This window comes from Saimiri boliviensis, chromosome 4 (genome assembly GCF_048565385.1).
Source record: "Saimiri boliviensis isolate mSaiBol1 chromosome 4, mSaiBol1.pri, whole genome shotgun sequence".
NCBI classification, from domain to species: domain Eukaryota; kingdom Metazoa; phylum Chordata; class Mammalia; order Primates; family Cebidae; genus Saimiri; species Saimiri boliviensis.
In genome coordinates, this window is record NC_133452.1 from 61,913,245 (window position 1) to 61,928,552 (window position 15,308).

The following is a 15,308-nucleotide window of genomic DNA, read 5'->3' on the forward strand; positions in this document are numbered from 1 at the left end:
TGCTTCACACACCTTCTACCCAGTCCCCTTTCTCAGGGGAGATTCTCTCCCAGCAACAGGCGAAACCCAAGGCCAAGGAGCCTACCAGGCACAAAGCTCCCTCACCTGTTCAAGGGAGGGGGTAGTGACAAGCTCCAAGTTGGGCATCACTATAGGTGGTTTCTTTGAAGTCACAGGGTGGAGGCTGGGATTGCCCCTGGCTATCTCTTCTCACAGCACACATTCATCTGCCTGAGCAGAAGGAGGCCAGCCAAGCCCAGCCTCTCCTGTTCCTGTAGGCAGAAAGCAAGGTGGGAGGAAGAGAGGATCCCAGTGAGGGTGCTGCCACCCCATCCCCCACCCAGACCTTCGATGTAGGAACCCCCTCTTTTTCTTCCAGAAATTAAAGAATAGAGCCCAAATTCCAGGCACACAAAGGCAGTTTGGGATTTAGACACCTATGAGCTGCCTCACCTTTTCTCCCTCAGTTGGAGCCCTAAAGCTCGTACATCAAATACCTAGAGAAGTGAAGTAGAGGCCTGAACTTCCTGGGGAGCTGTGTTCCCTTGAAAGTGGCATCCCTGCTGCACCCCCACTGCCACCCACCCCAAGCTGTTCCTTTTTTGCGATTCCAGCAAGACATTCTCTCAGCTGTGGATAAGAAGTCTATCTAGGGGTCAGGCACAGTGGCTGACACCTGTAATCCTAGCACTTTCGGAGGCCAAGGTGGGTGGATCACCTGAGGTCAGGAGTTCGAGACCAGCCTGGCCAACATGGTGAAACCCCATCTCTACTAAAAATACAAAAATTAGCAGGGCATTGTGGTGGGCGCCTGTAATCCCAGCTACTGGGAAGGCTGAGGCAGGAGAATCGCTTGAACCCAGGAGGCGGAGGCTGCAGTGAGACGAGATCGCACCACTGTACTCCAGCCTGGGAGACAGAACGAGACTCCGTTTCAAAAAAAAAGAAAAAGAAAAAAGAAAACTATCTGATGTACACAATATGTTTTTCAATGGCAACGAAAAAGTTTGGGATGGGGGGTGTGAATATGTAGTGGGTGTGTGTCCTATATTGATAAGGAGTTCACTGAAGCTGTCCTAAACTTACAGGGTAAAAATCATCATCCCCTAACCTAGAGCTTCTCCAACCTCAGTGTGCACAAGAATGCTGTGGCGATACCATTAAAATGCAGCTTGGATTCAGGAGGTCTGGGTGAGACCTGGGATTCTGCATTCTTAACAGGGGCTCAGGCAGTGTCCCCACTGCCAGTGAGTGGGCCACATTTTGAACAGTGAGAGGCTACAGAAAACCTGGACATGAAAGATCAGGCCACGGCCATGAGAGCTGTATTTTGTGAATCTTGAACCAGGGCACAGGGTCTGAGGAAAGGTTTGGGTTTTGTTCCCAGAGCCAGAGGCAGTCTGGGGAGTCACACTAGGATGCTGAAGATTCATGCTTCCTGGGACATTCTCAGATAACAGAGTGGGTCCCAAACTCAGCTTCTGAGGACACACTGCTGGTAAACTGGATCAGCTGAAGCTGCTACCGTACTCAAATCTCTTTCCTCCCAGACCAGTGGAAATCAGTGTTAATGCACTGATTTTGCAAATTTGTTTTCTGCCTACATATTTTCTTTCCTTTAATTAGAAGCCATAATCTCTTGTTAGGATAAGGGCAGTTAAGAGGTTGAGCCCTGAACCCCAGCACATCTTGGGACCCCACTTCAGCTTGCAGGCCCCATGGGGGCTTGGAGATGGGGTTGCCTGGTCTTTAATATTTTGGTACAAGTGTCGGCCCTCCTTTGACTTGCACTATTCCCACTGGGACTTTGAAAAAGAGATATTGTAGTATGTATATAATATATGAGAACAAAAGGGAAATGTATCCAGAGAATACAGGAAGCACTAAGGCTGTCTTGTTGATGACTAATCTGTTCAGCATCAGAACTTGAGAGAACTTTGAGCATGGGGGATGAACATGCAGAGTGGAGGAGAGGAGAAGAGGGCTCTGAGCAGGCTGACAGGTGACTGGGGCCTGAAGGGAAGTAAGGCCAGGGAGAAATTCCAGGGGTCGGATGGCCAAAGCATTTTTATAAACTGAAACGTCATATTTACTTTTAAATTTTTCATAGTGCTGTGACATAAATGCCCTTCACTAACTTGAATCTTCAGCGACATTTGCTGCATGTAACATGCATGCATGCACCCATGAAGACGCGCACACACACCATTGCCTGCTTAGAGATTCGGAGGCTCCAAGGTGCTGACACAATTCGCAGGTCTGGGTCCAGAAAACTCACCCCGCTTTAGGGCCAACTTGAAGGGTGTTATTATGCCACGTCACTGGGGATACCCTCATAGGCATACTGCGGTAAAGGTCCAGAGACCCTGCCAGTCCCCTGACCTCACCTTCTTAGCTTCCAAAGAGAAGGAGGTGGGAGGGGAGACAGGTAACAAGGCGGGGGGCAGAAGGGATGGGATGTGGGTAGAGGCAGGGTAGGGGCAGAGGTGGGGGCAGGGAGGGTGTGGGGTGGCTAGGGGGTGGGGGCAGGACCCACTCTTCATAAAAGGAGTGGCCATGTCTCTAGAGCAGGATGAGCAGTGAAACCAAATTACATCACAAGACAATAACCACAGCATGCATAAACAAGAATTACCCAAACTCACTAGGCAAGGATTTATCTCACAGACCGAAGCTGCTGTATCTGCTAACAAGCATTCACAAATGACAAAACCGACATGCAAGTGGCAAAGGAATACTCAGAGAATACCAGAAACCGTCAATCCTGCTTAGACAGCTTGATTATATATTTGTGAACCTGTTGGCTCTTGTTTATGACTTTTATTTCATATGTGTATTAAAGATGGCAAAAATTACTCTCAGTTCACATCACGGGGATTAAATATGTCAATAATTCACGGCATTCTCAAAAGAGTGGCACCCAGTGCTGGGCCACCTGAACTCACTTGAAGACCACTGATTTATGAAAACAGACAAAACAGGTGAAATGGAGAAGGCTTTGCAAATCTTGGGACATATGGTCATCACATGATAACCAAGGTGCCCATGTCTGCCTGTGAGTATAATGCCACCAACAAAGAATGCCCCCAGTACAGCCCTGAGTCCCAGCCAGGACATAAGAAAACTTTCCCATGGAGATCCAATTGCTCACTCCAAAGTTATTTCCTTCCCCTTCATTTACTGAAAATGATTGCAGGGGCTGGGGGTTTGGGGAACTCTAGGTCCCCAAAGCATGACAGGCACCCTCTGAGTCTAGACCTGCTTTCCCAGAAACGCATGACGAGACCTCATGGTATCTCACATCTCAGGGGAAAGGGGACTGCTGTGGATATGCTAGCTTAGTGCATCTCTCTGAGCACAGAGGCTTCCTTCATGCCCCCAAAGTACTTTTTGGGGGGCTTCCATTACAGGGTACTTTAGCTGCTTTTGAGACAGTTTTCCTCTGTGTTTTAAAAGCCAGTCCTGGCATGTCTGTAAACATCAGTTCATATTCCTGGAATAAATCCTTTTTGTGTTCCATCCTACTACCCACAGGGGTACAGATGGCATGTTTTATGTGGCGGCCACTATTTACAATTCAACCCCATGGAGGCCCATGAGATGCCACAAACGTAGCCCACACAGGAAGACAGCCCCTTGGGCAGAGACATTTGTCCCGCCAGGCCAGGAGTGCCAGGAAAGGACACACCTTGAAAGTACACGGGGTGCCTCTGCCACTGACTCCCATTCTCCGTTCAGGGCATCCCCAGAAGGCACACTGAGAGGCAGGCTTTGCCCGAGTGTCAGCGGAGTATACGTGGCCAGTGGCCGTAGCAGAGAAAACAGCACACAAAATGCCCAAAATTGGCTGCAGAGTTTAAAACATCAACAAAGCAAATCCTTCCCGACCAGGAAGGCTTACCACATTCATTTGCATGTTCATGAGCATCTGCTAGCTGAGTATCAATGTATCCTTCTTTCTCTTCTGATGGACAGCCATTAATCACAGCAGATCTGCCCTTGTCAGTACCTCAATAAACGGATAATGGAAGCAGGGTTTTTTTGTTGAGGAAGAGGGAGGGAAGGGGAGAAGAATCACTTTACCCAGAAGAATACTGTGAAGAAGCCCACTGCTGCCTCTGTCTCAGACTAAGTTAGCATTTGCTGAAAATGTCAACAGATTGCTTCTTGAGTTTGAGTTGTGCAGACATCAAAAGCTTATTTTGCTTAAAATCACTTGGTTGGCTTAGGCATTTAGAATGTCTCTATGTAATCTGGATTAAGAGGTTCTTGTCGGGTTTTACTGGTTTAGCATAAATCAGGACATAACTGGAATAGACCCCTTCACATAACCGGAGCCTTTAGGCCACTAATGAAGGAAAATTTGCTCTTTGTTTGTGTGGCATTTTTAGTGGATTCTCCTTCCTTCCTTCTTCCTTTCCTTTCTTTTCTTTTTTCTTCTTCTTCTCTCTCTCTCTTTTTTTTTTTTTAACGCGGCTTAGTTGCTATGCAGAGGCTTAGCGCTCCTGCATGAGGATCAGTTCCAGACTTTGGTTTAATTTGAAACAAGCCAAGCAAATTTGCCTGAATGTGATTTCAAAAGGTTTTCCTATTTTCCTATTTCTCTCATCAGGAGATTGAAGGAAGCTGAGAAGCAAGTCACTATTTGAGTTCAAATAAAGCTGGTCTGACTTTCTCAAGTATTTGGTATGATTCAGTAGACACTGTTCGGAGAGACAACCCCTGCTCCTCTGAAACACTGCACTCGCTCTCCAATCTGGACTGAGTCTCAGGAAGCTAATTTCAAAAGGCAGCTTACTTGTAATTGCAGATCAAATCTTTTTCTTCCATTTTTACTTTCGTTTCAGTCTTTCTTTTACCCATTCTTTATGTCATGTGGACTAGATGTAACTCAAAAAGTTAATGGAAATTGCTCTCATCTTAATTTAGGAAAAAAAAAAGAGGAGAGAGAGCGATGAGTGTAATTTGCAGATCTGAGCACAGGTCATTACAGGTGTGTTATAGTAGTGTATTCATGAGCCCCCTGGGACAGGCATGCTGAGCTATCCAATAACTTTCTTAATGTGTAATTACACACCATTGGACCATAATTGATTAATTGAAAAGAGAATGTAGGCAGATGTGAGGGCAAGACTTCTGCTGCTCATTAAATGAATATGTCCTTGCTTCTCTTTAATAAATTAAGTGGAACTACTCAAAAGCAATTAAGTCAGTCGTGAAATTCATTAAATTTTAAGTAATTATTGGTATTAAATTCTGCAATAAAATTCAACACTTTATATAGTTCCATTTCAAAAAGAAGTATGATTATTCTATGGGGTCAATTTGGCAGAATGGGGGTTCCAAAGAAAGCTATATATTGGACCCACTGATATTCTGTGTGGAAATCACACACAGAGAGAAAAAGACACAGAAGGGGGAAGAGGCACTGGAAGCACTGCCTGCCCTGCTAGACCAACCAGAGCAAATGTGTCACCTAAATTCAGGAATGTAGTCGTGTTTCCAAAGTAATTTCCAAAGTGTTTCTTTCATTTAAAATTCAATCTACTTTCAAAAAGATGACAAACACTTTTAAACCCAATGTCTTGACTACAATATTTCACGCCTTCTCTAGTAGCTAAATCCAAACATACATATGAATACGGGGAGTTGAGAACAAATTGGAGAAAATTCTTTCCAGGCCCTACTCTCATATGGGAAACAAACCTGGGGTATGGGGAGAGGACAAGATTGCAGTAGTTTCAAGAGCTGTCGGAGCCCATAGGTGGCTGCCACAGCTTCTGCTTCTATTCATTCTGCCCAAGAAACTCCACAACTCAGAAATAATGTCAGAGAGAAACTCAGCTGAGCCAATGCTGCCGCATTCCAGACATTCCTGACAACTCCCTAGACACAGGAGAGACCTTGGAGTCTGGACTGAGTGTGGGAAATTGCCAGGAGAAAGCCACACCGGTATGGTTTGTCCATTCATTCATACAGTCAATATTTCTTGGGTGTCTATTCAAAGGCTTTATTAAGATGATTTTATACACATTATATAATTCAACAACATAATTTAATAATATAAAGTAAGTAGATAATGATCTTGTAAAAACTAGGGGTTGAAATCTGTAAAAATCTAGTTCATTTCATGCTCATCCAAAATGATTTTGTGCCCTGCACACAGCAGGCACCCAATAAAAGCTTGCTGGCTGGACAGATGGAATTGATGATGTGGATTTTGAGGTAAACATGATGGCATATAGCACTTGCAAAAAGTTCTCTATTTAATTTATGGAAAGTAATACTTTGGTCAGGATAAACCTAAGAGCAGATGATAATGGCAGCTGAGATTGAAGGAGAGCCGATTCTAAGGCCCTTATGCCCAGACTTCAGCTCCAACCTCAGTGTCCTTAACAGTCCTGTCATTTCTTTCTTTCTTGCAATAGATAACTTAAAATGTAAACCCATGAATTGCGGTCTTTTTTTTTTAAACAGTAGATTCAACCACACATTTTTTTTTAAACTTGTATTTCAAAATCTAAACATAACTTTGCATGGTTAGTTTCATCATCTAAAATGCAATCCTTGTACTGTCATTGTTTGCAGGGGCTAACACGCGAATGAATTGAGACTCAGTCTCCTAGCGGCAAGGCTGCAGGGCCACTGCATCCTGGAGGCACAGTCACATCACGGGCCCTGTGAGAGGCCCCACGCTGCAGCCTTGAGCAGACACAGCACGTAGGGAGGTATGTGGCTCTTCCCGTTCCCGTAGGAGGAAAGGCATTTTACATAGACCCTAATTCCTGTTGGAAGAGAAAAATTCCAATCCTCACACACATTGTAATTTTAGAAAGCATAACTAAAGCTAAAACTAAATTAGACAAAATAGATATATTAAGCTCAGAAAGAAAAAAGCCAGGACAGGGGAAAGACATTAGGTCTCAATTTCTGTTTGCATGTTTTCTTACCATAATAAGCAGCTTATTGTCCCACAGCTCATTTTAATCTCGAACATGACCTTGATAATCTGTGTATGGGCAGCCCACTATTTCAAAGAGGAGCTCTAATCAAGGGGAGATGCTCTTGAGTTTTGACTAAATGACATTTTGCCCTTATTCTTGTGGATTTTTGTTTATTTGTTCATTTTTACAACTGAAAAAATTCCAAAATGTATTCCAGACATCTAAGCCAGAAAAAAAAAGAAAACTGATTTATCAAATCAATAATAAGTACCTAATTGACATATTCTGAAACTTACCACCATATGAACAAAAAGGATGACCCCAAAAAGTGGGTGGTTATCTTCATTTTCAAAAGAAAGTCAAGATTTTAAACAATCAGGTAATTAAAATAATTAAGGAATGTGGGATTTTAAGAAATTTAATTTGGGAGATTAGCAACCTCCTTTTATTTCCTCAAAACTCATCTTATGTTAATCAAATGTTCTACCTTTATAAACCCAGCAAATTAAATAAATTGTTTTTTATTTGATGAAGATCTTGAATATATTTAGGAATATTATTGGATAAATACCAGTTGTCTATCTAGAGTCCTGTACATGTGCAAAGTATAAAGAATAAGCTAAATCCATATGATCGAATGTATATCATAAGATTCTTCATTTTTAAAAACAAGGACTTAGACTACTCATATGAGTTTTATTTGTTAGTATTTCCTTCTTTCTCTTAAAAATTGAATACAAAATGATTTCTCTTTATTAGTTACATTTTATTGAACACTTACTAAATGACAACCATACTACATATATTATCTCATTTAGCTTTTACAGCAACCTTAAATGGCACATAAGGTTATTCTTTCTGTTTTACAGATGCAAAAACGGAGCATCCCAAGGCCACAAAGCCAGTAACCCATATAGCCAGGAAGTGATTCCAGGACATATGCACTAGGTGGTCTCTATGCTGTTTTCAGAGGGAAGGGGTTACTGCATTCCTCGTACTGGAGACTCTATCCACATTTAAGAATCTTTCTTTCCTACTTTGCATTTTTATAGTTTAAATCACTCTGGATCACAAATATTTTTAAACTTCAGTTGCTTGCTTCTACTTTGATCTTGTTTTTCCCACTGCACACAACTAGTTACTTAAAACTGTTATCTAAAATCTAAATTTACAGGAAAATTAGCTTGAGATGAAATCTTTGCCAGTTATTTATATTAAGATGGTCGTAAAAACTTGATGACCAACATTTTTGGACAGTCGTTTGCAGAGTCACTTGCTTGCCTTTCCAGCTGTTAGAAGTCTTTGTCCGCCTCACAATGTGCCTGGACTGTTCTAACCACCTTCTAGAAGTCTCCCTGCTCCCCTCCGCCAACCTATGAAAGCAGTGCTTTCACAATAGTACTTCCCGGCTCAGGTACCTAACAGAGATCCCTGTAGCCAACACACCAAATGTAAAATTAGCTGCTTAGCTCTTACTGTTTTTATTAACTGACCACAACTTACCAAACTAATTTTATTCTCACCATTCACAAAATGATGCTAACACAGGCAGTTTCCCAAGTGGCCCCCATATGCATGATGCATACCCCCTCATCATGATTCCACATCTTCTCTTTCTCTGGGACGCTCTTCCAGTGCTACCTACCCTCCAAGGGCCAGCCCAACCTTCATCTCCTCCACAGACCTATTCCTGATGACTCCAGGCCATCATTTCTTCCCTATCAAATGGCCTTTACTTCCTTTTTGCACACATACATATTTTCATATGTATTTCTATTGTCTAATCGCCATGCCACCCCATTTGGCACTTTACTATACACTGGAAGTACATTGTTCATATAAGCATCGTTTGTAAACTTTTTTTTTTTTAGTTCTCCTTGTCTAGCCCAAATTTGTAAACTTCTTATGAGATGGATGCACATTTTACAACACACTTTGTTTGTACTGCAACACATGACTTTTAAGCCTAGCCCTGGGGAGACAGTAGGTACCTAAAAAATGCATGTCGATTGAAAGACAAATGTCTTCAAAATGTGGGTCACACACACCGCCCCCACCCCGCAACAACCACCCGCTCTCATGTGAATTCTACTTTTTGAGATGTATCCATGACATTAAACACCCAGATCTTTTTTAAGGCTTTAAATCTCTACAGATACTGTCTTCATGCAGTGTATACAAAAGAATAAATTAGAGCTATAAGAAACATCTCAGACCAAATAAACCAGGGAGAATATATCCCTTGAGAAAAGGTCTTTTTGGTTTGAATTATCAAGACTGGCTGTCTCCACTGATGCAGCTCAATTTTCAACTTGGCTGATTTGATGACAGTCAGAACATTGTTTAAAAATCAAAACGCATGAAGGCTAAGGAAAAATGAAAATAAAAATTCTGTTACAACTTAATTTTTCCATGTTATATATTTTTATGTTTTCATATGTAAACATTAAATTAGTATAGAAAAAATACTGCATAAATGTTTGAGATGAGTTAAATGCCATAGACTGATAAATACTTCATAATGCGTTTGTTTATTTTCCTTTTCCTATGTATAAATACCCACATTTCTACATGGGATATATAAATCTGCCCTCATATATTATATTTTATATGTGTATCTACACAATAACATTGCATATTTTCAAAATTCAAGCTAGCTGGCAAGTATATAAATATTTCCCTAAGCCAAAAATGGTGTTTCACTGGGACTGTCTCTACACAATTACCAGACAATTTGGAACTTAAAAGCTTCACTGACTGAAATAGCTATATAATGAAGGGCCCCAAATATTTCACATATCTTAGTATCTGAACACTTTTTATGTGAAAGCCTTATCCTAGCTCATATTCAATATTCAAATATTGCCTCCTTTCCCGTCTCAGGCTTTGCCACTTAAAAATGTTTACATGTTTCTTTTTTTCCTCCCTGTTCACATAGAGAAATGTATAGCACATCCTGCTACAATATCACAATCAGGTTCAAATTTTCCATTCAAAGAAAATCAAACTAAAATGAGATCAGAACACCAAAAAAAACAGCAAACTATTTCACATGGTTAAGTCTGAGGCATTACTTTTCCTATACAATTTGATATATTGAATTTGGATTATAAAATTCTAAAGTACAGATAATATACCTATATGTACTTTGTCTGTTCTGTAGATCGGGTGCCTCTCTAAGAAATGGTGGCAGTGGTGGAGACAGATAAGGGCATCCAAATCTATAGAAACATACTTTATCCTAATGACATCTATAGCTTGTTTTATTGAGCGAGACAGAGAAAGAGTATTGCTTATCTACCAATGTATCTCCATGAATTTTCAAGAGAAATATTGATGGATATGCAATCCAAAATAGAACACAAAGCAATTTTCTGGATAATTAAGGTAAAAGTAAAGTTTCTTATTTTAAACCCAGATTATCTGGGGTATGTCTTAATTGATTTAACATTTCACTTTCAAGAATGAACAAGCCATCAATCAGCTGCACTGAAGGAAAAGTGAACAGCATAAAATGCTCAGCCAAGATAGCCAGAGGCCAACCTCCACCCGCCTCACCAGTGGCTGACGTGCAATCCAGAACCAACTCATGAGCATTTCATTTTTACCTGAACTAGAACCAGGAAGATATGTTATTGCATACATTCATTCAACAAATAATTCTTAAGTGTCCACCTCCATGGTTCATTGAATCTATATCTCCATTGGTTGTTACAATGCCATTATTTTAATACCACAGGGAAAAAAAACCTGGCAATTAAAAAATGACAGGTCATCAATTGTAATATATAACTCCCATTTCTGAGATATTAAAATAAGTGCCTCTCAGAATCCATGAAAAACGGTGTGAGCTAAGCATGGTTCTCAGGGATCCAGCAATGAACGAGAGAGACAAGGCTCTTGACACACAAAGCTCTCAGCCAGGGGAGACTCATCTGGAATTAAAAGAGGTTGGGTACTGTTCTCTAGCGAAAGAGTTCCTGGTAGCATGTAGCTCTCCAGAAAGAGGCCAGAAGAGTAGGAAATGTACAAAAAAACACAATTAGGAAAGATATTTTAAGCCAAAATGCAATGAAATACATTATTTTGAAGAATCTTGTTTTCCTGAACCTGCTCATTTGAAGCTTAACCATGGGCTGCTATCTTTCTTCTTCTCGTTTAAAATTCCCTCTTACCAGTCCTCCCATCTCTAATTTCTTGCCTCTCTTATTACTTGCATATGTCACTCTTCTCTACCTCAAAAAAATTTTTTTTTACTCTTTTCCTTTTTCTCTCAAGAGACTTTCATTAGCTTGTTCTTCTAACCATAAACTAAGCACATGACTGAATATGATTGATATTAGTTCTGGCTGGTTACTAGTACACTTTAATATTGAAAATTGATATCCTATCTGATTTCCTGGTTTTGCTTGATATATGATCTATAATTTCCTTGAAGCCACTGGAGGTGAATTCTCTTTGGTATTTTAAGTAATTGTTCAGTTCTAGTAATTAAAACAATGACGAGGAATGTGACTGACCGCCATAGGCTACTTTACGGCCAGAAATCTCAAAAGAAATAGATCCGTTCATTCTGAGGAATACAACCCTAACAAACCAAAATAGTTCAAGCTTCTTTTAAATGGCCTTAGTGATCCTAAAAAAAATTTTTTTTAAAGCCTCAAAATCTATGGCAGTCAGATTTTTTAAGACACTTGAATGTTTACATCACATTGAAAAATGTATTTTCTATAGTCTAGAGCTGTTCTGTTAATGTCCCAAGTCTACCAAATTAAAAACTACATACCTTGGCTCTGTTCCCCACAATTTATTATGCACTGGAATCTGCAAACATTGCCATGACTTTCTGAATAAATTGCCCTTCCTAACATTCCCCATAGATGTTCTTTCTGGCTTCAGAATTCTACCAAAGAATTGTTACTATAAAGAAACTAGAAACAGTCTTTCTGAATTAATTTCTTAATCCCTTCACTCTACAACCATAGACTGCACTCCTTCTCTGACCCTGGAATGTAAAAATGTGTAAGACCTGGCCCCTAACCTGAGAAGGCAGTGGTATGTGCTGGCCTGAGCACAGGCATGGGTGTTTGGTCAGAGATGTGGGTCAAGCCCCAGCTCTGTGCCTGCACACTGAGCCTCCTGCCCTCCCCCAGGGCAAGGAGTATCCCATCTCTGCATTTTAATTTCCCCTCTTCTAAAATGGGAACAGTAATATCTACTTAGAAAAGTTACTGTGAGAATAAAGGGCCTTAAAAGGGATCACATCGCTCGTTCATTGGAGGTACCTCACAAAGGAGGATTTCCTGTCTCCTTCCCTTAGCACAGCATCAGAGGCACATCCGTTTGCTTTTTCCTTTGCGTTCCATATTTTAAGATAAAAAATTTTACTATTAAATGGTTAGGCAGAATGAAGAGGTCTGGCCAGGACCATGCAGAGTTTTCCTTGAGTCTTTTTTGTTTTTTAAGCTTAGTGCTAAGAATTATCTTTGTGCTTGTCCCCTTCATTGTTCAAAAGAAAATTTTGTGGGTTTTTCATGCAAATGTGCATATGCAAAACTTTCAGGTACTCTGCTGCTAGTAAATTTGGCCAAGTAGGTAGTCTATGATGTACTGGAAAGCCAGCAACCTTGGAATATAAATCATCATCATCATCATCATAGCAACACTGATTGAGTGCCAGTTGTTTACCAAATACTGTTCTAAGCACCTTACAGATAGTGGTTCACTTAGACCTCAGGCCAACCCTACCCGATAGCTACTAGTGTCCTCATTTCACACACTAGGATGCAGACACACAGAGAGTCAGTCATTTGGGCAAGGCTACATGGCCAGTGGGTTGGCTGGAGATTTCTGAATCTGGACAAAATAATCTGGCTTAAGAGTCCAAGTCCTTCACTGCAACACCATAGTATTTTTTCGAAATTTGAGATTCTGCTCCAAAAAGGTATTGAGATATTGCAGTACTTCATAAGTCAGCAACACTTGCAATGTTGCCAACAAGTATCTCTAGTTCCCCGGTCATAAAAAGGCAAGTGGACAGATGTTCAACCCTTTCTCTGAAGTTCTTTTACCCAAATTAAAATATTACATTTGAGTTTTTATCCAAACAAATTGGGAAGAGATTCAAGTTGAAGAATAAAGCCAGGTCGGGCCGGGCGCAGTGGCTCACGCCTATAATCCCAGCACTTTGGGAGGCCCAGGCGGGTGGATCACGAGGTCAAGAGATCGAGACCATCCTGGTCAACATGGTGAAACCCCGTCTCTACTAAAAATACAGAAAATTAGCTGGGCATGGTGGCGCATGCCTGTAATCCCAGCTACTCAGGAGGCTGAGGCAGGAGAATTGCCTGAAATCAGGAGGCGGAGGTTGCGGTGAGCCGAGATCGCGCCATTGCACTACAGCCTGGGTAACAAGAGCGAAACTCCATCTCAAAAAAAAAAGAAAGGAAAAAAAAAAAAATAGCCAGGTCTTCCCATCATATGCCTCAAGATTTTGTTTAAACTAATGCATCCTTCTAGCTCCATTTTATTAATAATAAAACTACTTCATGCCTGCAATCCCAGCACTTTGGGAGGCTGAGGCGGGAGGGTCACGAGGTCAGGAGATTGAGACCATCCTGGACAACATGGTGAAACCCTGTCTCTACTAAAAGTACAGAAATTAGCTGGGTGTGGCAGTACGCACTTGTAACCCCAGCTACTTGGGAGGCTGGGGAGGAGAATTGCTTGAACCCAGGAAGCGGAGATTGCAGTGAGCCGAGTTCATGCCACTGCACTCCAGCCTGGTGACAGAGCGAAACTCCATCTCAAATAAAAAAAAAAAAAAAAAAAAAAAAAAGGACAACTGGTTGTTGAGCTTTTATTACGTGCTGAGTATACTAAATGCTTTATGAACATGAACTCGTTGACTGCTCAAAACAACCCGATGAGGTAGGCAGGTGCTATATTTATCCTCATTTTACTGATGAAGATGCTGAGGCTCAGGAGGGTGAGAAACTTGCCCAGGGTGCACAGCTAGCACATCTGCAGAGAAGGGATTTCGACTCCCACTCCTATCCACCAGACCACAGTGCTTCCCTTGGAGAACACAGTCTTCCATACCTCCTTCTGGCTCCAAGAATCACTGTGATGGGCTGTGTGAGAAGCCAGCACAAAAACCAAACCATTGTACCTCTGACATTTTTATGCATTGGCTCTGAAATGTGAAGGGCAAAGATCCCCCATGCTCTGGAAAACAGAACCTGCCAAATCAAGACTCCTTCCCACAATAAAGCCCCTATATCAGAGCGGAAGCTGGGTAACTCTAGCCCTCCCTCGCGTGGCTTCTCTCTCAAATACGGGAATTGCGAAGAGAGGTAAATAGGGTTTGCATGGATGGGAGAGGAGGGGAGATGGTCAACTGTGGTCAAGAGGGTCTTTATACAGGAAAAGAGAAAGGACCTGAACTACAAGACCATGGCAGAAATGGGCGCCAAGAGGCTGAAGAGTAGGAGGGAAGCAGCAGACACAGCTGGAGAAGAAGGTGAAACTCCAGCACAGACGGGAACAGAGGAATGTGCAGATGAAATATGACTCAAGTGGAATCCATCCCTTCTGCCCATATTAAAGTCTAGATGGTCTTGCTAGAGAGCATAATTATGCCACCTCTATCAGAACTGCCTCTTGCTTAGTCTAAGATTGTGACTTTTATTTCCAGAAAGTTCTATTTTTCCAAGATACTTTAGGAAACTATAACCACAGACTAAAGGGATCTGGAAGATGGCAAGGGGGAAAAAAATGGTGAGACAGGCCAAGTTTCTCTAGACAGCAGCCAGTCCCTGGGATTTTTCTGGTCATTTTACACCTGTAGAGCTATTGCAGTAACTATAGCAGTAAACTGGTACACAGTATACAATGTATGCATACATCGTACACACATGTTTTCTTTGAGGTGATGTAAGTTCTAGTCATCAAGATTTTTAGTGCCTATGCTGCTCAGCTGTAACATCAAACAAATAGTATGTAAATTTATGTTGAGCTGGGACATAAATCTGGCTTTCATTAGACCAACAGCATTAAGGGGAGGTCTTTGGTCAATTGCACCTATTCTGAGACGCCTACTAAGTTTCAATGAAATGGGGCAGTTTCTATCACCTTTCAGGGGATCATGTTATAGCTTCATGATCTAGCAGAAAAGTTCTAGCAATGGCTAATATATGGCAGCCATCCAAAATTTCCCCTCACTACTGTGAGAGGCTAACATATACTGGTGAGTTGGGCTGGGTTGCAAAGACATCCGATCTCATTTTCAAACAAATACACTTGGAACCAGAGGCCTGAGAGTAAAGAAAGTTAAAGTCATCACTGGCACCTTAAGAGCTTTTA

The 15,308-nt window shown here is 41.5% G+C and overlaps 1 protein-coding gene across 5 annotated transcripts in view; it reads right to left on the reverse strand.

Moving 5' to 3' along the window:
* SOBP (sine oculis binding protein homolog) overlaps positions 1-15,308 on the reverse strand; it is a 169,638-nt gene that overhangs the window by 54,274 nt on the left and 100,056 nt on the right. The gene's annotated exons all lie outside the window — the stretch shown is intronic.